The sequence below is a fragment of the Cryptomeria japonica genome, unplaced genomic scaffold (assembly GCF_030272615.1).
Source record: "Cryptomeria japonica unplaced genomic scaffold, Sugi_1.0 HiC_scaffold_206, whole genome shotgun sequence".
NCBI classification, from domain to species: domain Eukaryota; kingdom Viridiplantae; phylum Streptophyta; class Pinopsida; order Cupressales; family Cupressaceae; genus Cryptomeria; species Cryptomeria japonica.
This window is the reverse complement of record NW_026729028.1, coordinates 46,248-70,334: the sequence shown is the minus strand read 5'-3', so window position 1 is coordinate 70,334 and position 24,087 is coordinate 46,248. Positions and strand designations below refer to the sequence as shown.

At 63.6% G+C, this 24,087-nt stretch overlaps 4 non-coding genes across 4 annotated transcripts; all 4 read right to left on the bottom strand.

The window, feature by feature from the left end:
* Positions 1-1,635: 1,635 nt before the first annotated feature.
* LOC131868411 (5S ribosomal RNA) lies at positions 1,636-1,754 on the bottom strand. Its single transcript, XR_009366867.1, has one exon. It is a non-coding gene; the product is annotated as a 5S ribosomal RNA (ribosomal RNA).
* A 5,914-nt stretch (positions 1,755-7,668) lies between these two features.
* Positions 7,669-7,787, bottom strand: LOC131868410 (5S ribosomal RNA). The gene has a single exon (XR_009366866.1). It is a non-coding gene; the product is annotated as a 5S ribosomal RNA (ribosomal RNA).
* Positions 7,788-13,703: 5,916 nt separating this feature from the next.
* On the bottom strand, positions 13,704-13,822 carry LOC131868451 (5S ribosomal RNA). Its single transcript, XR_009366904.1, has one exon. It is a non-coding gene; the product is annotated as a 5S ribosomal RNA (ribosomal RNA).
* A 5,915-nt stretch (positions 13,823-19,737) lies between these two features.
* On the bottom strand, positions 19,738-19,856 carry LOC131868444 (5S ribosomal RNA). The gene has a single exon (XR_009366898.1). It is a non-coding gene; the product is annotated as a 5S ribosomal RNA (ribosomal RNA).
* Between the last annotated feature and the right edge of the window lie 4,231 nt (positions 19,857-24,087).

Here is a 24,087-nt window from a genome sequence, read left to right as displayed (position 1 = left end):
CGTGCACCTTCGCCGCGGTGGGCACCATGGCGTGCACGAAGTCGGAGCCCGGTTTGCCCCGGGTGCGCACCCCGCGTGCACCTTCGCCGGGGTGGGCACCTCGGCTGGGTTGCGCGCCCTGGTGCGCACCAAGGAGCGCTCCGAAGTGTGCTCCAAGGTGCGGCGTGCACGAAGTCGGAGCCCGGTTTGCCCCGGGTGCGCACCTCGCGTGCACCTTCGCCGCGGTGGGCACCTTGGCTGGGTTGGGCACCATTGAGCGCTCCGAAGTGTGCTCCAAGGTGCGCACCATGGCCCTCCAAGGTGCGCAGCATGGCGTGCACGAAGTCGGAGCCCGGTTTGCCCCGGGTGCGCACCTCGCGTGCACCTTCGCCAGGGTGGGCACCTCGGTGCGCACACCTTCTCAATGTTTTCTTGCCTTTTCTGGAAATTGGTGAAGGCAGCGCATCAAAGGTGCGCACCTCGGTGTGCTCCGAGGTGCGAACCCGAGAGCGCTCCGAGGTGCCCACGAAGTCGAAAGTCGGGTTAATTGCATTGTTTTCCCCGGGTGCGCTCCGAGGTGCGCAACATCGGTGCGCACCAAGGAGGGCTCCGAAGTGTGCTCCAAGGTGCGCACGATTCGGAGCTCGGTTTGCCCGGGGTGCGCACACCTTGGCTGGGTTGCGCACCCTTTGTGCGCTCCAAGGTGCGCACGAAGTCGGAGCTCGGTTTGCCCCGGGTGCGCACCTTCGCCAGGGTGCGCACCTTGATGCGCACGCCTTGGCTGGGCTGCGCACCTTGGTGGGCGCCATGGTGCGCACCTTTCGTGCGCTCCAAGGTGCGCACGAAGTCGGAGCTCGGTTTGCCCCGGGTGCGCACCTTGGTGGGCGCCATGGTGCACTCCGAGGTGCCCAAGATTGGTGCGCACCAAGGAGCGCTCCGAAGTGCGCTCCAAGGTGCGCAGGTGCGCGCGAAGTCGAAAGTTGGGTTAATTGTCCGGTTTGCCTCGGGTGCGCACCTTGCGTGCACCTTCGCCAGGGTGGGCGCCTTGGTGCGCACACCTTGGCTGGGCTGCGCACCCGGGCGCGCACACCTTGGCACCCGCGTTTCCTTCATTTTAAATTTTTTTTTTTTACAATCTCTCAAGTGGGAAATTCTATAATCTCAACTTTTTTTGCCTTTTCAGGAAACTTTTGAATGGAGCGCATCATTGGTGCGCTCCGAAGTGTGCTCCAAGGTGCGCACCTCTGGTGTGCTCCAAAGCTCTCTCCAGCTGCGTGCACCTGCCCCGGCCGCGCACCCGGCCCCGCCCAGCTTCGCTCACCTGTCCCGGGCGTCTGGTGCGGAACCTTAGAGTAAGAAACATCACCGTGCACCTTGGCCAACGTGCGCGACTCGACCGAGCGCGCACTGGCCGAGGTGCACACCGATTTCACCTGGGTGCGCGCGCAGCACCTCGGGCGCACCGGGGTGCGCGCACAACGCCCGGGTTGCACCGTGGCCTGTGTGCTCGGGGCGCCTCGGGTGCGCGCTCGGTGTCGCCCCCGCGCGCGCGGTAGTGCGGGCAGCGCACCCCGGCCCGGCCCGGCCCCGACGAGAACGCAAACGGGCAAAAGGTTTATTCAAATAGCATTGCGACGCCCGGCGAAAAACTAAGAAAGGGTGCAACACCGGGACTTCCCGGGAGGTCACCCATCCCAGTACTACTCCGGCCCAAGCGCGCTTAACTGCGGAGTTCTGATGGGATCCGGTGCACTAACGCTGGTATGATCGCACCCGTTATGAGCTTGTCGCAGTGTGTACTTAGCAAACCGCGACCCACGTGCGAATCCACCCCGGCCACCCACCCCCGTCGAGGTGCACACCCTCCCTCGCGAAGTGCGCCCCGTTCGCCAAGTGTGAGCCCTGCCCGGGTGCGCGCACCTTGCTAGGGCGTCGGGTGTGCACCCGGCCCGGCCTACGTGCGTGCACCTGGACGGGGCGTCGTGTGCGTGCAGTGTCCCGTCTGCAACGCGGTGCCCACACACCACCTCGGGCGCAACGACCTGCGCTCACATGTGGGCCGAGTGCACCTTGGTGCATGTTCGGGGCGCCTCGGGTGCACGCTCGATCTTGCCCCGGTGCACCAAGGCGCTCGGTTTGCCCCGGGTGCGCACTTGGTGCAAGGTGGGCACCCAAAATAGGGATCAAGCACCAAAACACAAGTTTCGGGATGCAAAATGGGACCCAAGGACCACAAATGCGTTCCAAGACCCATGATGGGTCCACGAGAACAAAAATGTGTTCCGAGACTTAATAAACAAATATTGGGTTTTAGGAGAAGAAACATGCTCTGATGCCCAAAACGAGAATCGACCCCGAAAAGGCCACAGGCCAAAAGTGGGATGCGAGACAAAAAAAAATGGGACCCGAGGACCAAAATTGGGTTCCCAGGTCGAAGACAGGGCAACCGGACAAGAAACGACCTCTAAGGCTCGAAATGAGTCCCGACGACTAAAACTTGACAAGAAGCACCCATCAGGCACCCAACTCGACACCCATGGGATGCCGACCCACCCGGGCTTCCACCTAGCACACCTTGGCACCCACCCACCCTCGCACCCAACCTCGCACCCAACTTAGCACCTTTGAACCCACATTGGCACTCACCCTGACCCTGGCACCTTGGAACCCACATTGGCACTCACCTTGACCCTGGCACCCACCTTTGCACTCACCTTGGGACCCACCCTGGCTCCCACCTCGGCACCCACCCAGACACCCACCTTGGTTCCTTGGCACCCACCTTGGATCCTTGGCACCCACCCCGACACCCACCTTGGCACGCAACTTGGCTACTTGCCACCCACCTTGGCTCCTTGACGCCCACCCCGACAACCACCCCGTGACCTACCCTGGCTAGGGTTGGTGCACACCCACCCTGGTGCCCACCTTGGCACCCACCCCATGACCCACCTTGGCACGCACCTTAGTACCCACCCCGTTACCCACCCTAGGACCCACCCCGTGACCCACCTTGGCCAGGGTGGGTGCCTTGGTGCGCACAACTTGCCTGGGCTGCACACCAGGGCGGGCTCAAGATGGCACCCGCGTTCCGTTTTTTTCACTATCTTTCAAAACGGAAATTTTAAAATCTCGTTTTTTTTTTTTTTTTGCCTTTTCTGGAAATTAGTGAAGGCAGCGCATCAAAGGTGCGCAATGCTGGTGCGAACCCGGGAGCGCTCCGATGTGTGCTCCAAGGTGCGGCGTGCACGAAGTCCGAGCCCGGCTTGCCCCGGGTGCGCACCTCGCGTGCACCTTCGCCGGGGTGAGCACCTTGGCTGGGTTGCGCGCCCTGGTGCGCACCAAGGAGCGCTCTGAAGTGTGCTCCAAGGTGCGGCGTGCACGAAGTCGGAGCTCGGTTTGCCCCGGGTGTGCACCTCGGGTGCGCACCTCGCGTGCACCTTCGCTGCGGTGGGCACCTTGGCTGGGTTGCGCGCCTTGGTGGGCACCATGCAGTGCACGAAGTCGGAGCCCGGTTTGCCCCGGGCGCGCACCTCCGCCAGGGTGGGCACCTTGGTGCGCACAACTTGCCTGGGCTGCGCACCAGGAAGGGCTCAAGATGGCACCCGCGTTCCGTTTTTTTCACTATCTTTCAGAACGGAAATTTTAAAATATCGTTTTTTTTTGCCTTTTCTGGAAATTAGTGAAGGCAGCGCATCAAAGGTGCGCAACGCTGGTGCGAACCTGGGAGCGCTCCGATGTGTGCTCCAAGGTGCGGCGTGCACGAAGTCGGAGCCCGGTTTGCCCCGGGTGCGCCCTGGTGGGCACCATGGTGCGCACCAAGGAGCGCTCCGAAGTGTGCTCCAAGGTGCGGCCTGCACGAAGTCGGAGCCCGGTTTGCCCCGGGCGTGCACCGCGGGTGGGCACCTTGGTGCGCATGCCTTGCCTGGGCTGCGCACCAGGGCGGGCTCAAGATGGCACCCGCGTTCCGTTTTTTTCACTATCTTTCAAAACGGAAATTTTAAAATCTCATTTTTTTTTGCCTTTTCTGGAAATTAGTGAAGGCAGCGCATCAAAGGTGCGCACCTCGCTGCCCACCACGGTGCGCAACGCCGGTGGGCACCCGGGAGTGCTTCGAAGTGTGCTCCAAGGTGCTGCGTGCACGTTGTCGGAGCCCGGTTTGCCCCGGGTGCGCACCTCGCGTGCACCTTCGTCGGGGTGGGCACCTTGGCTGGGTTTGCCCCGGCTGCGCTCCGAAGCGGGGTTATTGGAGCGCCGCCTCTTTTTTTGTCGGAGCGTTTGGTGGGGTTTCTCGCATTGGCTCTTCCCAGGCCCGGTTGCCACCCTGGCGCGCACGAAGTCGGAAGTAGGGTTAATTGCCCGGGTGCGCACCTTTGCCAGGGTGGGCACCTTACCTGGGCTGTGCACCAGGGCGGGCTCAAGATGGCACCCGCGTTCCGTTTTTTTCACTATCTTTCAAAACGGAAATTTTAAAATCTCCTCTTTTTTTTGCCTTTTCTGGAAATTAGTGAAGGCAGCGCATCAAAGGTGCGCACCTCGCTGCCCACCTTGGTGTGCTCTGAGGTGCGCACCCGGGAGCGCTACGAAGTGTGCTCCAAGGTGCGGCGTGCACGTTGTCGGAGCCCGGTTTGCCCCGGGTGCGCACCTCGCCTGCACCTTGGCCGGGGTGGGCACCCTGGCTGGGTTTGCCCAGGGTGCGCTCCGAAGCGGGGTTACTGGAGCGCCCCCTCTTTTTTTGTCAGAGCGTTTGGTGGGGTTTCTCGCATTGGCTCTTCCCAGGCCCGGTTGTTGGGTGCGCTCCCACCCTGGCGCGCGCGAAGTTGGAAGTTGGGTTAATTGCCCGGGCGCGCACCTTCGCCAGGGTGGGCACCTTGGTGCGCACACCTTGGCTGGGCTGCGCACCAGGGCGGGCTCAAGATGGCACCAGCATTCCCTTTTTCTCACTATCTTTCAAAACGGAAATTTTAAAATCTCGTTTTTTTTTGCCTTTTATGGAAATTAGTGAAGGCATCGCATCAAAGGTGCGCACCTCGCTGCCCACCTTGGTGTGCTCCGAGGTGCCCACCACGGTGCGCTCCGAGGTGCCCACCACGGTGCGCAACGCCGGTGCGAACCCGGGAGCGCCCCGATGTGTGCTCCAAGGTGCGGCGTGCACGAAGCCGGACCCCGGTTTGCCCCGGGTGCGCACCTCGCGTGCACCTTGGTGCGCACACCTTGGCTGGGTTGCGCGGCCTGGTGGGCACCATGGTGCGCACCAAGGAGCGCTCCGAAGTGTGCTCCAAGGTGCGGCGTGCACGAAGTCCTAGCCCGGTTTGCCCCGGGTGCGCACCTTCGCCGCGGTGGGCACCATGGCGTGCACGAAGTCGGAGCCCGGTTTGCCCCGGGTGCGCACCTCGCGTGCACCTTCGCCGGGGTGGGCACCTCGGCTGGGTTGCGCGCCCTGGTGCGCACCAAGGAGCGCTCCGAAGTGTGCTCCAAGGTGCGGCGTGCACGAAGTCGGAGCCCGGTTTGCCCCGGGTGCGCACCTTCGCCGCGGTGGGCACCCTGGTGCGCACCATGGCGTGCACGAAGTCGGAGCCCGGTTTGCCCCGGGTGCGCACCTCGCGTGCACCTTCGGCGGGGTTGCGCGCCCTGGTGCGCACCAAGGAGCGCTCCGAAGTGTGCTCCAAGGTGCGGCGTGCACGAAGTCGGAGCCCGGTTTGCCCCGGGTGCGCACCTCGCGTGCACCTTCGGCGGGGTTGCGCGCCCTGGTGGGCACCATGGTGCGCACCAAGGAGCGCTCCGAAGTGTGCTCCAAGGTGCGGCGTGCACGAAGTCGGAGCCCGGTTTGCCCCGGGTGCGCACCTCGCGTGCACCTTCGCCGCGGTGGGCACCATGGCGTGCACGAAGTCGGAGCCCGGTTTGCCCCGGGTGCGCACCTCGCGTGCACCTTCGCCGGGGTGGGCACCTCGGCTGGGTTGCGCGCCCTGGTGCGCACCAAGGAGCGCTCCGAAGTGTGCTCCAAGGTGCGGCGTGCACGAAGTCGGAGCCCGGTTTGCCCCGGGTGCGCACCTCGCGTGCACCTTGGCGCGGTGGGCACCATGGCGTGCACGAAGTCGGAGCCCGGTTTGCCCCGGGTGCGCACCCCGCGTGCACCTTCGCCGGGGTGGGCACCTCGGCTGGGTTGCGCGCCCTGGTGCGCACCAAGGAGCGCTCCGAAGTGTGCTCCAAGGTGCGGCGTGCACGAAGTCGGAGCCCGGTTTGCCCCGGGTGCGCACCTCGCGTGCACCTTCGCCGCGGTGGGCACCTTGGCTGGGTTGGGCACCATTGAGCGCTCCGAAGTGTGCTCCAAGGTGCGCACCATGGCCCTCCAAGGTGCGCAGCATGGCGTGCACGAAGTCGGAGCCCGGTTTGCCCCGGGTGCGCACCTCGCGTGCACCTTCGCCAGGGTGGGCACCTCGGTGCGCACACCTTCTCAATGTTTTCTTGCCTTTTCTGGAAATTGGTGAAGGCAGCGCATCAAAGGTGCGCACCTCGGTGTGCTCCGAGGTGCGAACCCGAGAGCGCTCCGAGGTGCCCACGAAGTCGAAAGTCGGGTTAATTGCATTGTTTTCCCCGGGTGCGCTCCGAGGTGCGCAACATCGGTGCGCACCAAGGAGGGCTCCGAAGTGTGCTCCAAGGTGCGCACGATTCGGAGCTCGGTTTGCCCGGGGTGCGCACACCTTGGCTGGGTTGCGCACCCTTTGTGCGCTCCAAGGTGCGCACGAAGTCGGAGCTCGGTTTGCCCCGGGTGCGCACCTTCGCCAGGGTGCGCACCTTGATGCGCACGCCTTGGCTGGGCTGCGCACCTTGGTGGGCGCCATGGTGCGCACCTTTCGTGCGCTCCAAGGTGCGCACGAAGTCGGAGCTCGGTTTGCCCCGGGTGCGCACCTTGGTGGGCGCCATGGTGCACTCCGAGGTGCCCAAGATTGGTGCGCACCAAGGAGCGCTCCGAAGTGCGCTCCAAGGTGCGCAGGTGCGCGCGAAGTCGAAAGTTGGGTTAATTGTCCGGTTTGCCTCGGGTGCGCACCTTGCGTGCACCTTCGCCAGGGTGGGCGCCTTGGTGCGCACACCTTGGCTGGGCTGCGCACCCGGGCGCGCACACCTTGGCACCCGCGTTTCCTTCATTTTAAATTTTTTTTTTTTACAATCTCTCAAGTGGGAAATTCTATAATCTCAACTTTTTTTGCCTTTTCAGGAAACTTTTGAATGGAGCGCATCATTGGTGCGCTCCGAAGTGTGCTCCAAGGTGCGCACCTCTGGTGTGCTCCAAAGCTCTCTCCAGCTGCGTGCACCTGCCCCGGTCGCGCACCCGGCCCCGCCCAGCTTCGCTCACCTGTCCCGGGCGTCTGGTGCGGAACCTTAGAGTAAGAAACATCACCGTGCACCTTGGCCAACGTGCGCGACTCGACCGAGCGCGCACTGGCCGAGGTGCACACCGATTTCACCTGGGTGCGCGCGCAGCACCTCGGGCGCACCGGGGTGCGCGCACAACGCCCGGGTTGCACCGTGGCCTGTGTGCTCGGGGCGCCTCGGGTGCGCGCTCGGTGTCGCCCCCGCGCGCGCGGTAGTGCGGGCAGCGCACCCCGGCCCGGCCCGGCCCCGACGAGAACGCAAACGGGCAAAAGGTTTATTCAAATAGCATTGCGACGCCCGGCGAAAAACTAAAAAAGGGTGCAACACCGGGACTTCCCGGGAGGTCACCCATCCCAGTACTACTCCGGCCCAAGCGCGCTTAACTGCGGAGTTCTGATGGGATCCGGTGCACTAACGCTGGTATGATCGCACCCGTTATGAGCTTGTCGCAGTGTGTACTTAGCAAACCGCGACCCACGTGCGAATCCACCCCGGCCACCCACCCCCGTCGAGGTGCACACCCTCCCTCGCGAAGTGCGCCCCGTTCGCCAAGTGTGAGCCCTGCCCGGGTGCGCGCACCTTGCTAGGGCGTCGGGTGTGCACCCGGCCCGGCCTACGTGCGTGCACCTGGACGGGGCGTCGTGTGCGTGCAGTGTCCCGTCTGCAACGCGGTGCCCACACACCACCTCGGGCGCAACGACCTGCGCTCACATGTGGGCCGAGTGCACCTTGGTGCATGTTCGGGGCGCCTCGGGTGCACGCTCGATCTTGCCCCGGTGCACCAAGGCGCTCGGTTTGCCCCGGGTGCGCACTTGGTGCAAGGTGGGCACCCAAAATAGGGATCAAGCACCAAAACACAAGTTTCGGGATGCAAAATGGGACCCAAGGACCACAAATGCGTTCCAAGACCCATGATGGGTCCACGAGAACAAAAATGTGTTCCGAGACTTAATAAACAAATATTGGGTTTTAGGAGAAGAAACATGCTCTGATGCCCAAAACGAGAATCGACCCCGAAAAGGCCACAGGCCAAAAGTGGGATGCGAGACAAAAAAAAATGGGACCCGAGGACCAAAATTGGGTTCCCAGGTCGAAGACAGGGCAACCGGACAAGAAACGACCTCTAAGGCTCGAAATGAGTCCCGACGACTAAAACTTGACAAGAAGCACCCATCAGGCACCCAACTCGACACCCATGGGATGCCGACCCACCCGGGCTTCCACCTAGCACACCTTGGCACCCACCCACCCTCGCACCCAACCTCGCACCCAACTTAGCACCTTTGAACCCACATTGGCACTCACCCTGACCCTGGCACCTTGGAACCCACATTGGCACTCACCTTGACCCTGGCACCCACCTTTGCACTCACCTTGGGACCCACCCTGGCTCCCACCTCGGCACCCACCCAGACACCCACCTTGGTTCCTTGGCACCCACCTTGGATCCTTGGCACCCACCCCGACACCCACCTTGGCACGCAACTTGGCTACTTGCCACCCACCTTGGCTCCTTGACGCCCACCCCGACAACCACCCCGTGACCTACCCTGGCTAGGGTTGGTGCACACCCACCCTGGTGCCCACCTTGGCACCCACCCCATGACCCACCTTGGCACGCACCTTAGTACCCACCCCGTTACCCACCCTAGGACCCACCCCGTGACCCACCTTGGCCAGGGTGGGTGCCTTGGTGCGCACAACTTGCCTGGGCTGCACACCAGGGCGGGCTCAAGATGGCACCCGCGTTCCGTTTTTTTCACTATCTTTCAAAACGGAAATTTTAAAATCTCGTTTTTTTTTTTTTTTTGCCTTTTCTGGAAATTAGTGAAGGCAGCGCATCAAAGGTGCGCAATGCTGGTGCGAACCCGGGAGCGCTCCGATGTGTGCTCCAAGGTGCGGCGTGCACGAAGTCCGAGCCCGGCTTGCCCCGGGTGCGCACCTCGCGTGCACCTTCGCCGGGGTGAGCACCTTGGCTGGGTTGCGCGCCCTGGTGCGCACCAAGGAGCGCTCTGAAGTGTGCTCCAAGGTGCGGCGTGCACGAAGTCGGAGCTCGGTTTGCCCCGGGTGTGCACCTCGGGTGCGCACCTCGCGTGCACCTTCGCTGCGGTGGGCACCTTGGCTGGGTTGCGCGCCTTGGTGGGCACCATGCAGTGCACGAAGTCGGAGCCCGGTTTGCCCCGGGCGCGCACCTCCGCCAGGGTGGGCACCTTGGTGCGCACAACTTGCCTGGGCTGCGCACCAGGAAGGGCTCAAGATGGCACCCGCGTTCCGTTTTTTTCACTATCTTTCAGAACGGAAATTTTAAAATATCGTTTTTTTTTGCCTTTTCTGGAAATTAGTGAAGGCAGCGCATCAAAGGTGCGCAACGCTGGTGCGAACCTGGGAGCGCTCCGATGTGTGCTCCAAGGTGCGGCGTGCACGAAGTCGGAGCCCGGTTTGCCCCGGGTGCGCCCTGGTGGGCACCATGGTGCGCACCAAGGAGCGCTCCGAAGTGTGCTCCAAGGTGCGGCCTGCACGAAGTCGGAGCCCGGTTTGCCCCGGGCGTGCACCGCGGGTGGGCACCTTGGTGCGCATGCCTTGCCTGGGCTGCGCACCAGGGCGGGCTCAAGATGGCACCCGCGTTCCGTTTTTTTCACTATCTTTCAAAACGGAAATTTTAAAATCTCATTTTTTTTTGCCTTTTCTGGAAATTAGTGAAGGCAGCGCATCAAAGGTGCGCACCTCGCTGCCCACCACGGTGCGCAACGCCGGTGGGCACCCGGGAGTGCTTCGAAGTGTGCTCCAAGGTGCTGCGTGCACGTTGTCGGAGCCCGGTTTGCCCCGGGTGCGCACCTCGCGTGCACCTTCGTCGGGGTGGGCACCTTGGCTGGGTTTGCCCCGGCTGCGCTCCGAAGCGGGGTTATTGGAGCGCCGCCTCTTTTTTTGTCGGAGCGTTTGGTGGGGTTTCTCGCATTGGCTCTTCCCAGGCCCGGTTGCCACCCTGGCGCGCACGAAGTCGGAAGTAGGGTTAATTGCCCGGGTGCGCACCTTTGCCAGGGTGGGCACCTTACCTGGGCTGTGCACCAGGGCGGGCTCAAGATGGCACCCGCGTTCCGTTTTTTTCACTATCTTTCAAAACGGAAATTTTAAAATCTCCTCTTTTTTTTGCCTTTTCTGGAAATTAGTGAAGGCAGCGCATCAAAGGTGCGCACCTCGCTGCCCACCTTGGTGTGCTCTGAGGTGCGCACCCGGGAGCGCTACGAAGTGTGCTCCAAGGTGCGGCGTGCACGTTGTCGGAGCCCGGTTTGCCCCGGGTGCGCACCTCGCCTGCACCTTGGCCGGGGTGGGCACCCTGGCTGGGTTTGCCCAGGGTGCGCTCCGAAGCGGGGTTACTGGAGCGCCCCCTCTTTTTTTGTCAGAGCGTTTGGTGGGGTTTCTCGCATTGGCTCTTCCCAGGCCCGGTTGTTGGGTGCGCTCCCACCCTGGCGCGCGCGAAGTTGGAAGTTGGGTTAATTGCCCGGGCGCGCACCTTCGCCAGGGTGGGCACCTTGGTGCGCACACCTTGGCTGGGCTGCGCACCAGGGCGGGCTCAAGATGGCACCAGCATTCCCTTTTTCTCACTATCTTTCAAAACGGAAATTTTAAAATCTCGTTTTTTTTTGCCTTTTATGGAAATTAGTGAAGGCATCGCATCAAAGGTGCGCACCTCGCTGCCCACCTTGGTGTGCTCCGAGGTGCCCACCACGGTGCGCTCCGAGGTGCCCACCACGGTGCGCAACGCCGGTGCGAACCCGGGAGCGCCCCGATGTGTGCTCCAAGGTGCGGCGTGCACGAAGCCGGACCCCGGTTTGCCCCGGGTGCGCACCTCGCGTGCACCTTGGTGCGCACACCTTGGCTGGGTTGCGCGGCCTGGTGGGCACCATGGTGCGCACCAAGGAGCGCTCCGAAGTGTGCTCCAAGGTGCGGCGTGCACGAAGTCCTAGCCCGGTTTGCCCCGGGTGCGCACCTTCGCCGCGGTGGGCACCATGGCGTGCACGAAGTCGGAGCCCGGTTTGCCCCGGGTGCGCACCTCGCGTGCACCTTCGCCGGGGTGGGCACCTCGGCTGGGTTGCGCGCCCTGGTGCGCACCAAGGAGCGCTCCGAAGTGTGCTCCAAGGTGCGGCGTGCACGAAGTCGGAGCCCGGTTTGCCCCGGGTGCGCACCTTCGCCGCGGTGGGCACCCTGGTGCGCACCATGGCGTGCACGAAGTCGGAGCCCGGTTTGCCCCGGGTGCGCACCTCGCGTGCACCTTCGGCGGGGTTGCGCGCCCTGGTGCGCACCAAGGAGCGCTCCGAAGTGTGCTCCAAGGTGCGGCGTGCACGAAGTCGGAGCCCGGTTTGCCCCGGGTGCGCACCTCGCGTGCACCTTCGGCGGGGTTGCGCGCCCTGGTGGGCACCATGGTGCGCACCAAGGAGCGCTCCGAAGTGTGCTCCAAGGTGCGGCGTGCACGAAGTCGGAGCCCGGTTTGCCCCGGGTGCGCACCTCGCGTGCACCTTCGCCGCGGTGGGCACCATGGCGTGCACGAAGTCGGAGCCCGGTTTGCCCCGGGTGCGCACCTCGCGTGCACCTTCGCCGGGGTGGGCACCTCGGCTGGGTTGCGCGCCCTGGTGCGCACCAAGGAGCGCTCCGAAGTGTGCTCCAAGGTGCGGCGTGCACGAAGTCGGAGCCCGGTTTGCCCCGGGTGCGCACCTCGCGTGCACCTTGGCGCGGTGGGCACCATGGCGTGCACGAAGTCGGAGCCCGGTTTGCCCCGGGTGCGCACCCCGCGTGCACCTTCGCCGGGGTGGGCACCTCGGCTGGGTTGCGCGCCCTGGTGCGCACCAAGGAGCGCTCCGAAGTGTGCTCCAAGGTGCGGCGTGCACGAAGTCGGAGCCCGGTTTGCCCCGGGTGCGCACCTCGCGTGCACCTTCGCCCCGCGGTGGGCACCTTGGCTGGGTTGGGCACCATTGAGCGCTCCGAAGTGTGCTCCAAGGTGCGCACCATGGCCCTCCAAGGTGCGCAGCATGGCGTGCACGAAGTCGGAGCCCGGTTTGCCCCGGGTGCGCACCTCGCGTGCACCTTCGCCAGGGTGGGCACCTCGGTGCGCACACCTTCTCAATGTTTTCTTGCCTTTTCTGGAAATTGGTGAAGGCAGCGCATCAAAGGTGCGCACCTCGGTGTGCTCCGAGGTGCGAACCCGAGAGCGCTCCGAGGTGCCCACGAAGTCGAAAGTCGGGTTAATTGCATTGTTTTCCCCGGGTGCGCTCCGAGGTGCGCAACATCGGTGCGCACCAAGGAGGGCTCCGAAGTGTGCTCCAAGGTGCGCACGATTCGGAGCTCGGTTTGCCCGGGGTGCGCACACCTTGGCTGGGTTGCGCACCCTTTGTGCGCTCCAAGGTGCGCACGAAGTCGGAGCTCGGTTTGCCCCGGGTGCGCACCTTCGCCAGGGTGCGCACCTTGATGCGCACGCCTTGGCTGGGCTGCGCACCTTGGTGGGCGCCATGGTGCGCACCTTTCGTGCGCTCCAAGGTGCGCACGAAGTCGGAGCTCGGTTTGCCCCGGGTGCGCACCTTGGTGGGCGCCATGGTGCACTCCGAGGTGCCCAAGATTGGTGCGCACCAAGGAGCGCTCCGAAGTGCGCTCCAAGGTGCGCAGGTGCGCGCGAAGTCGAAAGTTGGGTTAATTGTCCGGTTTGCCTCGGGTGCGCACCTTGCGTGCACCTTCGCCAGGGTGGGCGCCTTGGTGCGCACACCTTGGCTGGGCTGCGCACCCGGGCGCGCACACCTTGGCACCCGCGTTTCCTTCATTTTAAATTTTTTTTTTTTACAATCTCTCAAGTGGGAAATTCTATAATCTCAACTTTTTTTGCCTTTTCAGGAAACTTTTGAATGGAGCGCATCATTGGTGCGCTCCGAAGTGTGCTCCAAGGTGCGCACCTCTGGTGTGCTCCAAAGCTCTCTCCAGCTGCGTGCACCTGCCCCGGCCGCGCACCCGGCCCCGCCCAGCTTCGCTCACCTGTCCCGGGCGTCTGGTGCGGAACCTTAGAGTAAGAAACATCACCGTGCACCTTGGCCAACGTGCGCGACTCGACCGAGCGCGCACTGGCCGAGGTGCACACCGATTTCACCTGGGTGCGCGCGCAGCACCTCGGGCGCACCGGGGTGCGCGCACAACGCCCGGGTTGCACCGTGGCCTGTGTGCTCGGGGCGCCTCGGGTGCGCGCTCGGTGTCGCCCCCGCGCGCGCGGTAGTGCGGGCAGCGCACCCCGGCCCGGCCCGGCCCCGACGAGAACGCAAACGGGCAAAAGGTTTATTCAAATAGCATTGCGACGCCCGGCGAAAAACTAAAAAAGGGTGCAACACCGGGACTTCCCGGGAGGTCACCCATCCCAGTACTACTCCGGCCCAAGCGCGCTTAACTGCGGAGTTCTGATGGGATCCGGTGCACTAACGCTGGTATGATCGCACCCGTTATGAGCTTGTCGCAGTGTGTACTTAGCAAACCGCGACCCACGTGCGAATCCACCCCGGCCACCCACCCCCGTCGAGGTGCACACCCTCCCTCGCGAAGTGCGCCCCGTTCGCCAAGTGTGAGCCCTGCCCGGGTGCGCGCACCTTGCTAGGGCGTCGGGTGTGCACCCGGCCCGGCCTACGTGCGTGCACCTGGACGGGGCGTCGTGTGCGTGCAGTGTCCCGTCTGCAACGCGGTGCCCACACACCACCTCGGGCGCAACGACCTGCGCTCACATGTGGGCCGAGTGCACCTTGGTGCATGTTCGGGGCGCCTCGGGTGCACGCTCGATCTTGCCCCGGTGCACCAAGGCGCTCGGTTTGCCCCGGGTGCGCACTTGGTGCAAGGTGGGCACCCAAAATAGGGATCAAGCACCAAAACACAAGTTTCGGGATGCAAAATGGGACCCAAGGACCACAAATGCGTTCCAAGACCCATGATGGGTCCACGAGAACAAAAATGTGTTCCGAGACTTAATAAACAAATATTGGGTTTTAGGAGAAGAAACATGCTCTGATGCCCAAAACGAGAATCGACCCCGAAAAGGCCACAGGCCAAAAGTGGGATGCGAGACAAAAAAAAATGGGACCCGAGGACCAAAATTGGGTTCCCAGGTCGAAGACAGGGCAACCGGACAAGAAACGACCTCTAAGGCTCGAAATGAGTCCCGACGACTAAAACTTGACAAGAAGCACCCATCAGGCACCCAACTCGACACCCATGGGATGCCGACCCACCCGGGCTTCCACCTAGCACACCTTGGCACCCACCCACCCTCGCACCCAACCTCGCACCCAACTTAGCACCTTTGAACCCACATTGGCACTCACCCTGACCCTGGCACCTTGGAACCCACATTGGCACTCACCTTGACCCTGGCACCCACCTTTGCACTCACCTTGGGACCCACCCTGGCTCCCACCTCGGCACCCACCCAGACACCCACCTTGGTTCCTTGGCACCCACCTTGGATCCTTGGCACCCACCCCGACACCCACCTTGGCACGCAACTTGGCTACTTGCCACCCACCTTGGCTCCTTGACGCCCACCCCGACAACCACCCCGTGACCTACCCTGGCTAGGGTTGGTGCACACCCACCCTGGTGCCCACCTTGGCACCCACCCCATGACCCACCTTGGCACGCACCTTAGTACCCACCCCGTTACCCACCCTAGGACCCACCCCGTGACCCACCTTGGCCAGGGTGGGTGCCTTGGTGCGCACAACTTGCCTGGGCTGCACACCAGGGCGGGCTCAAGATGGCACCCGCGTTCCGTTTTTTTCACTATCTTTCAAAACGGAAATTTTAAAATCTCGTTTTTTTTTTTTTTTTGCCTTTTCTGGAAATTAGTGAAGGCAGCGCATCAAAGGTGCGCAATGCTGGTGCGAACCCGGGAGCGCTCCGATGTGTGCTCCAAGGTGCGGCGTGCACGAAGTCCGAGCCCGGCTTGCCCCGGGTGCGCACCTCGCGTGCACCTTCGCCGGGGTGAGCACCTTGGCTGGGTTGCGCGCCCTGGTGCGCACCAAGGAGCGCTCTGAAGTGTGCTCCAAGGTGCGGCGTGCACGAAGTCGGAGCTCGGTTTGCCCCGGGTGTGCACCTCGGGTGCGCACCTCGCGTGCACCTTCGCTGCGGTGGGCACCTTGGCTGGGTTGCGCGCCTTGGTGGGCACCATGCAGTGCACGAAGTCGGAGCCCGGTTTGCCCCGGGCGCGCACCTCCGCCAGGGTGGGCACCTTGGTGCGCACAACTTGCCTGGGCTGCGCACCAGGAAGGGCTCAAGATGGCACCCGCGTTCCGTTTTTTTCACTATCTTTCAGAACGGAAATTTTAAAATATCGTTTTTTTTTGCCTTTTCTGGAAATTAGTGAAGGCAGCGCATCAAAGGTGCGCAACGCTGGTGCGAACCTGGGAGCGCTCCGATGTGTGCTCCAAGGTGCGGCGTGCACGAAGTCGGAGCCCGGTTTGCCCCGGGTGCGCCCTGGTGGGCACCATGGTGCGCACCAAGGAGCGCTCCGAAGTGTGCTCCAAGGTGCGGCCTGCACGAAGTCGGAGCCCGGTTTGCCCCGGGCGTGCACCGCGGGTGGGCACCTTGGTGCGCATGCCTTGCCTGGGCTGCGCACCAGGGCGGGCTCAAGATGGCACCCGCGTTCCGTTTTTTTCACTATCTTTCAAAACGGAAATTTTAAAATCTCATTTTTTTTTGCCTTTTCTGGAAATTAGTGAAGGCAGCGCATCAAAGGTGCGCACCTCGCTGCCCACCACGGTGCGCAACGCCGGTGGGCACCCGGGAGTGCTTCGAAGTGTGCTCCAAGGTGCTGCGTGCACGTTGTCGGAGCCCGGTTTGCCCCGGGTGCGCACCTCGCGTGCACCTTCGTCGGGGTGGGCACCTTGGCTGGGTTTGCCCCGGCTGCGCTCCGAAGCGGGGTTATTGGAGCGCCGCCTCTTTTTTTGTCGGAGCGTTTGGTGGGGTTTCTCGCATTGGCTCTTCCCAGGCCCGGTTGCCACCCTGGCGCGCACGAAGTCGGAAGTAGGGTTAATTGCCCGGGTGCGCACCTTTGCCAGGGTGGGCACCTTACCTGGGCTGTGCACCAGGGCGGGCTCAAGATGGCACCCGCGTTCCGTTTTTTTCACTATCTTTCAAAACGGAAATTTTAAAATCTCCTCTTTTTTTTGCCTTTTCTGGAAATTAGTGAAGGCAGCGCATCAAAGGTGCGCACCTCGCTGCCCACCTTGGTGTGCTCTGAGGTGCGCACCCGGGAGCGCTACGAAGTGTGCTCCAAGGTGCGGCGTGCACGTTGTCGGAGCCCGGTTTGCCCCGGGTGCGCACCTCGCCTGCACCTTGGCCGGGGTGGGCACCCTGGCTGGGTTTGCCCAGGGTGCGCTCCGAAGCGGGGTTACTGGAGCGCCCCCTCTTTTTTTGTCAGAGCGTTTGGTGGGGTTTCTCGCATTGGCTCTTCCCAGGCCCGGTTGTTGGGTGCGCTCCCACCCTGGCGCGCGCGAAGTTGGAAGTTGGGTTAATTGCCCGGGCGCGCACCTTCGCCAGGGTGGGCACCTTGGTGCGCACACCTTGGCTGGGCTGCGCACCAGGGCGGGCTCAAGATGGCACCAGCATTCCCTTTTTCTCACTATCTTTCAAAACGGAAATTTTAAAATCTCGTTTTGTTTTGCCTTTTATGGAAATTAGTGAAGGCATCGCATCAAAGGTGCGCACCTCGCTGCCCACCTTGGTGTGCTCCGAGGTGCCCACCACGGTGCGCTCCGAGGTGCCCACCACGGTGCGCAACGCCGGTGCGAACCCGGGAGCGCCCCGATGTGTGCTCCAAGGTGCGGCGTGCACGAAGCCGGACCCCGGTTTGCCCCGGGTGCGCACCTCGCGTGCACCTTGGTGCGCACACCTTGGCTGGGTTGCGCGGCCTGGTGGGCACCATGGTGCGCACCAAGGAGCGCTCCGAAGTGTGCTCCAAGGTGCGGCGTGCACGAAGTCCTAGCCCGGTTTGCCCCGGGTGCGCACCTTCGCCGCGGTGGGCACCATGGCGTGCACGAAGTCGGAGCCCGGTTTGCCCCGGGTGCGCACCTCGCGTGCACCTTCGCCGGGGTGGGCACCTCGGCTGGGTTGCGCGCCCTGGTGCGCACCAAGGAGCGCTCCGAAGTGTGCTCCAAGGTGCGGCGTGCACGAAGTCGGAGCCCGGTTTGCCCCGGGTGCGCACCTTCGCCGCGGTGGGCACCCTGGTGCGCACCATGGCGTGCACGAAGTCGGAGCCCGGTTTGCCCCGGGTGCGCACCTCGCGTGCACCTTCGGCGGGGTTGCGCGCCCTGGTGCGCACCAAGGAGCGCTCCGAAGTGTGCTCCAAGGTGCGGCGTGCACGAAGTCGGAGCCCGGTTTGCCCCGGGTGCGCACCTCGCGTGCACCTTCGGCGGGGTTGCGCGCCCTGGTGGGCACCATGGTGCGCACCAAGGAGCGCTCCGAAGTGTGCTCCAAGGTGCGGCGTGCACGAAGTCGGAGCCCGGTTTGCCCCGGGTGCGCACCTCGCGTGCACCTTCGCCGCGGTGGGCACCATGGCGTGCACGAAGTCGGAGCCCGGTTTGCCCCGGGTGCGCACCTCGCGTGCACCTTCGCCGGGGTGGGCACCTCGGCTGGGTTGCGCGCCCTGGTGCGCACCAAGGAGCGCTCCGAAGTGTGCTCCAAGGTGCGGCGTGCACGAAGTCGGAGCCCGGTTTGCCCCGGGTGCGCACCTCGCGTGCACCTTCGCCGCGGTGGGCACCATGGCGTGCACGAAGTCGGAGCCCGGTTTGCCCCGGGTGCGCACCCCGCGTGCACCTTCGCCGGGGTGGGCACCTCGGCTGGGTTGCGCGCCCTGGTGCGCACCAAGGAGCGCTCCGAAGTGTGCTCCAAGGTGCGGCGTGCACGAAGTCGGAGCCCGGTTTGCCCCGGGTGCGCACCTCGCGTGCACCTTCGCCGCGGTGGGCACCTTGGCTGGGTTGGGCACCATTGAGCGCTCCGAAGTGTGCTCCAAGGTGCGCACCATGGCCCTCCAAGGTGCGCAGCATGGCGTGCACGAAGTCGGAGCCCGGTTTGCCCCGGGTGCGCACCTCGCGTGCACCTTCGCCAGGGTGGGCACCTCGGTGCGCACACCTTCTCAATGTTTTCTTGCCTTTTCTGGAAATTGGTGAAGGCAGCGCATCAAAGGTGCGCACCTCGGTGTGCTCCGAGGTGCGAACCCGAGAGCGCTCCGAGGTGCCCACGAAGTCGAAAGTCGGGTTAATTGCATTGTTTTCCCCGGGTGCGCTCCGAGGTGCGCAACATCGGTGCGCACCAAGGAGGGCTCCGAAGTGTGCTCCAAGGTGCGCACGATTCGGAGCTCGGTTTGCCCGGGGTGCGCACACCTTGGCTGGGTTGCGCACCCTTTGTGCGCTCCAAGGTGCGCACGAAGTCGGAGCTCGGTTTGCCCCGGGTGCGCACCTTCGCCAGGGTGCGCACCTTGATGCGCACGCCTTGGCTGGGCTGCGCACCTTGGTGGGCGCCATGGTGCGCACCTTTCGTGCGCTCCAAGGTGCGCACGAAGTCGGAGCTCGGTTTGCCCCGGGTGCGCACCTTGGTGGGCGCCATGGTGCACTCCGAGGTGCCCAAGATTGGTGCGCACCAAGGAGCGCTCCGAAGTGCGCTCCAAGGTGCGCAGGTGCGCGCGAAGTCGAAAGTTGGGTTAATTGTCCGGTTTGCCTCGGGTGCGCACCTTGCGTGCACCTTCGCCAGGGTGGGCGCCTTGGTGCGCACACCTTGGCTGGGCTGCGCACCCGGGCGCGCACACCTTGGCACCCGCGTTTCCTTCATTTTAAATTTTTTTTTTTTACAATCTCTCAAGTGGGAAATTCTATAATCTCAACTTTTTTTGCCTTTTCAGGAAACTTTTGAATGGAGCGCATCATTGGTGCGCTCCGAAGTGTGCTCCAAGGTGCGCACCTCTGGTGTGCTCCAAAGCTCTCTCCAGCTGCGTGCACCTGCCCCGGCCGCGCACCCGGCCCCGCCCAGCTTCGCTCACCTGTCCCGGGCGTCTGGTGCGGAACCTTAGAGTAAGAAACATCACCGTGCACCTTGGCCAACGTGCGCGACTCGACCGAGCGCGCACTGGCCGAGGTGCACACCGATTTCACCTGGGTGCGCGCGCAGCACCTCGGGCGCACCGGGGTGCGCGCACAACGCCCGGGTTGCACCGTGGCCTGTGTGCTCGGGGCGCCTCGGGTGCGCGCTCGGTGTCGCCCCCGCGCGCGCGGTAGTGCGGGCAGCGCACCCCGGCCCGGCCCGGCCCCGACGAGAACGCAAACGGGCAAAAGGTTTATTCAAATAGCATTGCGACGCCCGGCGAAAAACTAAGAAAGGGTGCAACACCGGGACTTCCCGGGAGGTCACCCATCCCAGTACTACTCCGGCCCAAGCGCGCTTAACTGCGGAGTTCTGATGGGATCCGGTGCACTAACGCTGGTATGATCGCACCCGTTATGAGCTTGTCGCAGTGTGTACTTAGCAAACCGCGACCCACGTGCGAATCCACCCCGGCCACCCACCCCCGTCGAGGTGCACACCCTCCCTCGCGAAGTGCGCCCCGTTCGCCAAGTGTGAGCCCTGCCCGGGTGCGCGCACCTTGCTAGGGCGTCGGGTGTGCACCCGGCCCGGCCTACGTGCGTGCACCTGGACGGGGCGTCGTGTGCGTGCAGTGTCCCGTCTGCAACGCGGTGCCCACACACCACCTCGGGCGCAACGACCTGCGCTCACATGTGGGCCGAGTGCACCTTGGTGCATGTTCGGGGCGCCTCGGGTGCACGCTCGATCTTGCCCCGGTGCACCAAGGCGCTCGGTTTGCCCCGGGTGCGCACTTGGTGCAAGGTGGGCACCCAAAATAGGGATCAAGCACCAAAACACAAGTTTCGGGATGCAAAATGGGACCCAAGGACCACAAATGCGTTCCAAGACCCATGATGGGTCCACGAGAACAAAAATGTGTTCCGAGACTTAATAAACAAATATTGGGTTTTAGGAGAAGAAACATGCTCTGATGCCCAAAACGAGAATCGACCCCGAAAAGGCCACAGGCCAAAAGTGGGATGCGAGACAAAAAAAAATGGGACCCGAGGACCAAAATTGGGTTCCCAGGTCGAAGACAGGGCAACCGGACAAGAAACGACCTCTAAGGCTCGAAATGAGTCCCGACGACTAAAACTTGACAAGAAGCACCCATCAGGCACCCAACTCGACACCCATGGGATGCCGACCCACCCGGGCTTCCACCTAGCACACCTTGGCACCCACCCACCCTCGCACCCAACCTCGCACCCAACTTAGCACCTTTGAACCCACATTGGCACTCACCCTGACCCTGGCACCTTGGAACCCACATTGGCACTCACCTTGACCCTGGCACCCACCTTTGCACTCACCTTGGGACCCACCCTGGCTCCCACCTCGGCACCCACCCAGACACCCACCTTGGTTCCTTGGCACCCACCTTGGATCCTTGGCACCCACCCCGACACCCACCTTGGCACGCAACTTGGCTACTTGCCACCCACCTTGGCTCCTTGACGCCCACCCCGACAACCACCCCGTGACCTACCCTGGCTAGGGTTGGTGCACACCCACCCTGGTGCCCACCTTGGCACCCACCCCATGACCCACCTTGGCACGCACCTTAGTACCCACCCCGTTACCCACCCTAGGACCCACCCCGTGACCCACCTTGGCCAGGGTGGGTGCCTTGGTGCGCACAACTTGCCTGGGCTGCACACCAGGGCGGGCTCAAGATGGCACCCGCGTTCCGTTTTTTTCACTATCTTTCAAAACGGAAATTTTAAAATCTCGTTTTTTTTTTTTTTTTGCCTTTTCTGGAAATTAGTGAAGGCAGCGCATCAAAGGTGCGCAATGCTGGTGCGAACCCGGGAGCGCTCCGATGTGTGCTCCAAGGTGCGGCGTGCACGAAGTCCGAGCCCGGCTTGCCCCGGGTGCGCACCTCGCGTGCACCTTCGCCGGGGTGAGCACCTTGGCTGGGTTGCGCGCCCTGGTGCGCACCAAGGAGCGCTCTGAAGTGTGCTCCAAGGTGCGGCGTGCACGAAGTCGGAGCTCGGTTTGCCCCGGGTGTGCACCTCGGGTGCGCACCTCGCGTGCACCTTCGCTGCGGTGGGCACCTTGGCTGGGTTGCGCGCCTTGGTGGGCACCATGCAGTGCACGAAGTCGGAGCCCGGTTTGCCCCGGGCGCGCACCTCCGCCAGGGTGGGCACCTTGGTGCGCACAACTTGCCTGGGCTGCGCACCAGGAAGGGCTCAAGATGGCACCCGCGTTCCGTTTTTTTCACTATCTTTCAGAACGGAAATTTTAAAATATCGTTTTTTTTTGCCTTTTCTGGAAATTAGTGAAGGCAGCGCATCAAAGGTGCGCAACGCTGGTGCGAACCTGGGAGCGCTCCGATGTGTGCTCCAAGGTGCGGCGTGCACGAAGTCGGAGCCCGGTTTGCCCCGGGTGCGCCCTGGTGGGCACCATGGTGCGCACCAAGGAGCGCTCCGAAGTGTGCTCCAAGGTGCGGCCTGCACGAAGTCGGAGCCCGGTTTGCCCCGGGCGTGCACCGCGGGTGGGCACCTTGGTGCGCATGCCTTGCCTGGGCTGCGCACCAGGGCGGGCTCAAGATGGCACCCGCGTTCCGTTTTTTTCACTATCTTTCAAAACGGAAATTTTAAAATCTCATTTTTTTTTGCCTTTTCTGGAAATTAGTGAAGGCAGCGCATCAAAGGTGCGCACCTCGCTGCCCACCACGGTGCGCAACGCCGGTGGGCACCCGGGAGTGCTTCGAAGTGTGCTCCAAGGTGCTGCGTGCACGTTGTCGGAGCCCGGTTTGCCCCGGGTGCGCACCTCGCGTGCACCTTCGTCGGGGTGGGCACCTTGGCTGGGTTTGCCCCGGCTGCGCTCCGAAGCGGGGTTATTGGAGCGCCGCCTCTTTTTTTGTCGGAGCGTTTGGTGGGGTTTCTCGCATTGGCTCTTCCCAGGCCCGGTTGCCACCCTGGCGCGCACGAAGTCGGAAGTAGGGTTAATTGCCCGGGTGCGCACCTTTGCCAGGGTGGGCACCTTACCTGGGCTGTGCACCCGGGCGGGCTCAAGATGGCACCCGCGTTCCGTTTTTTTCACTATCTTTCAAAACGGAAATTTTAAAATCTCCTCTTTTTTTTGCCTTTTCTGGAAATTAGTGAAGGCAGCGCATCAAAGGTGCGCACCTCGCTGCCCACCTTGGTGTGCTCTGAGGTGCGCACCCGGGAGCGCTACGAAGTGTGCTCCAAGGTGCGGCGTGCACGTTGTCGGAGCCCGGTTTGCCCCGGGTGCGCACCTCGCCTGCACCTTGGCCGGGGTGGGCACCCTGGCTGGGTTTGCCCAGGGTGCGCTCCGAAGCGGGGTTACTGGAGCGCCCCCTGTTTTTTTGTCAGAGCGTTTGGTGGGGTTTCTCGCATTGGCTCTTCCCAGGCCCGGTTGTTGGGTGCGCTCCCACCCTGGCGCGCGCGAAGTTGGAAGTTGGGTTAATTGCCCGGGCGCGCACCTTCGCCAGGGTGGGCACCTTGGTGCGCACACCTTGGCTGGGCTGCGCACCAGGGCGGGCTCAAGATGGCACCAGCATTCCCTTTTTCTCACTATCTTTCAAAACGGAAATTTTAAAATCTCGTTTTCTTTTGCCTTTTATGGAAATTAGTGAAGGCATCGCATCAAAGGTGCGCACCTCGCTGCCCACCTTGGTGTGCTCCGAGGTGCCCACCACGGTGCGCTCCGAGGTGCCCACCACGGTGCGCAACGCCGGTGCGAACCCGGGAGCGCCCCGATGTGTGCTCCAAGGTGCGGCGTGCACGAAGCCGGACCCCGGTTTGCCCCGGGTGCGCACCTCGCGTGCACCTTGGTGCGCACACCTTGGCTGGGTTGCGCGGCCTGGTGGGCACCATGGTGCGCACCAAGGAGCGCTCCGAAGTGTGCTCCAAGGTGCGGCGTGCACGAAGTCCTAGCCCGGTTTGCCCCGGGTGCGCACCTTCGCCGCGGTGGGCACCATGGCGTGCACGAAGTCGGAGCCCGGTTTGCCCCGGGTGCGCACCTCGCGTGCACCTTCGCCGGGGTGGGCACCTCGGCTGGGTTGCGCGCCCTGGTGCGCACCAAGGAGCGCTCCGAAGTGTGCTCCAAGGTGCGGCGTGCACGAAGTCGGAGCCCGGTTTGCCCCAGGTGCGCACCTTCGCCGCGGTGGGCACCCTGGTGCGCACCATGGCGTGCACGAAGTCGGAGCCCGGTTTGCCCCGGGTGCGCACCTCGCGTGCACCTTCGGCGGGGTTGCGCGCCCTGGTGCGCACCAAGGAGCGCTCCGAAGTGTGCTCCAAGGTGCGGCGTGCACGAAGTCGGAGCCCGGTTTGCCCCGGGTGCGCACCTCGCGTGCACCTTCGGCGGGGTTGCGCGCCCTGGTGGGCACCATGGTGCGCACCAAGGAGCGCTCCGAAGTGTGCTCCAAGGTGCGGCGTGCACGAAGTCGGAGCCCGGTTTGCCCCGGGTGCGCACCTCGCGTGCACCTTCGCCGCGGTGGGCACCATGGCGTGCACGAAGTCGGAGCCCGGTTTGCCCCGGGTGCGCACCTCGCGTGCACCTTCGCCGGGGTGGGCACCTCGGCTGGGTTGCGCGCCCTGGTGCGCACCAAGGAGCGCTCCGAAGTGTGCTCCAAGG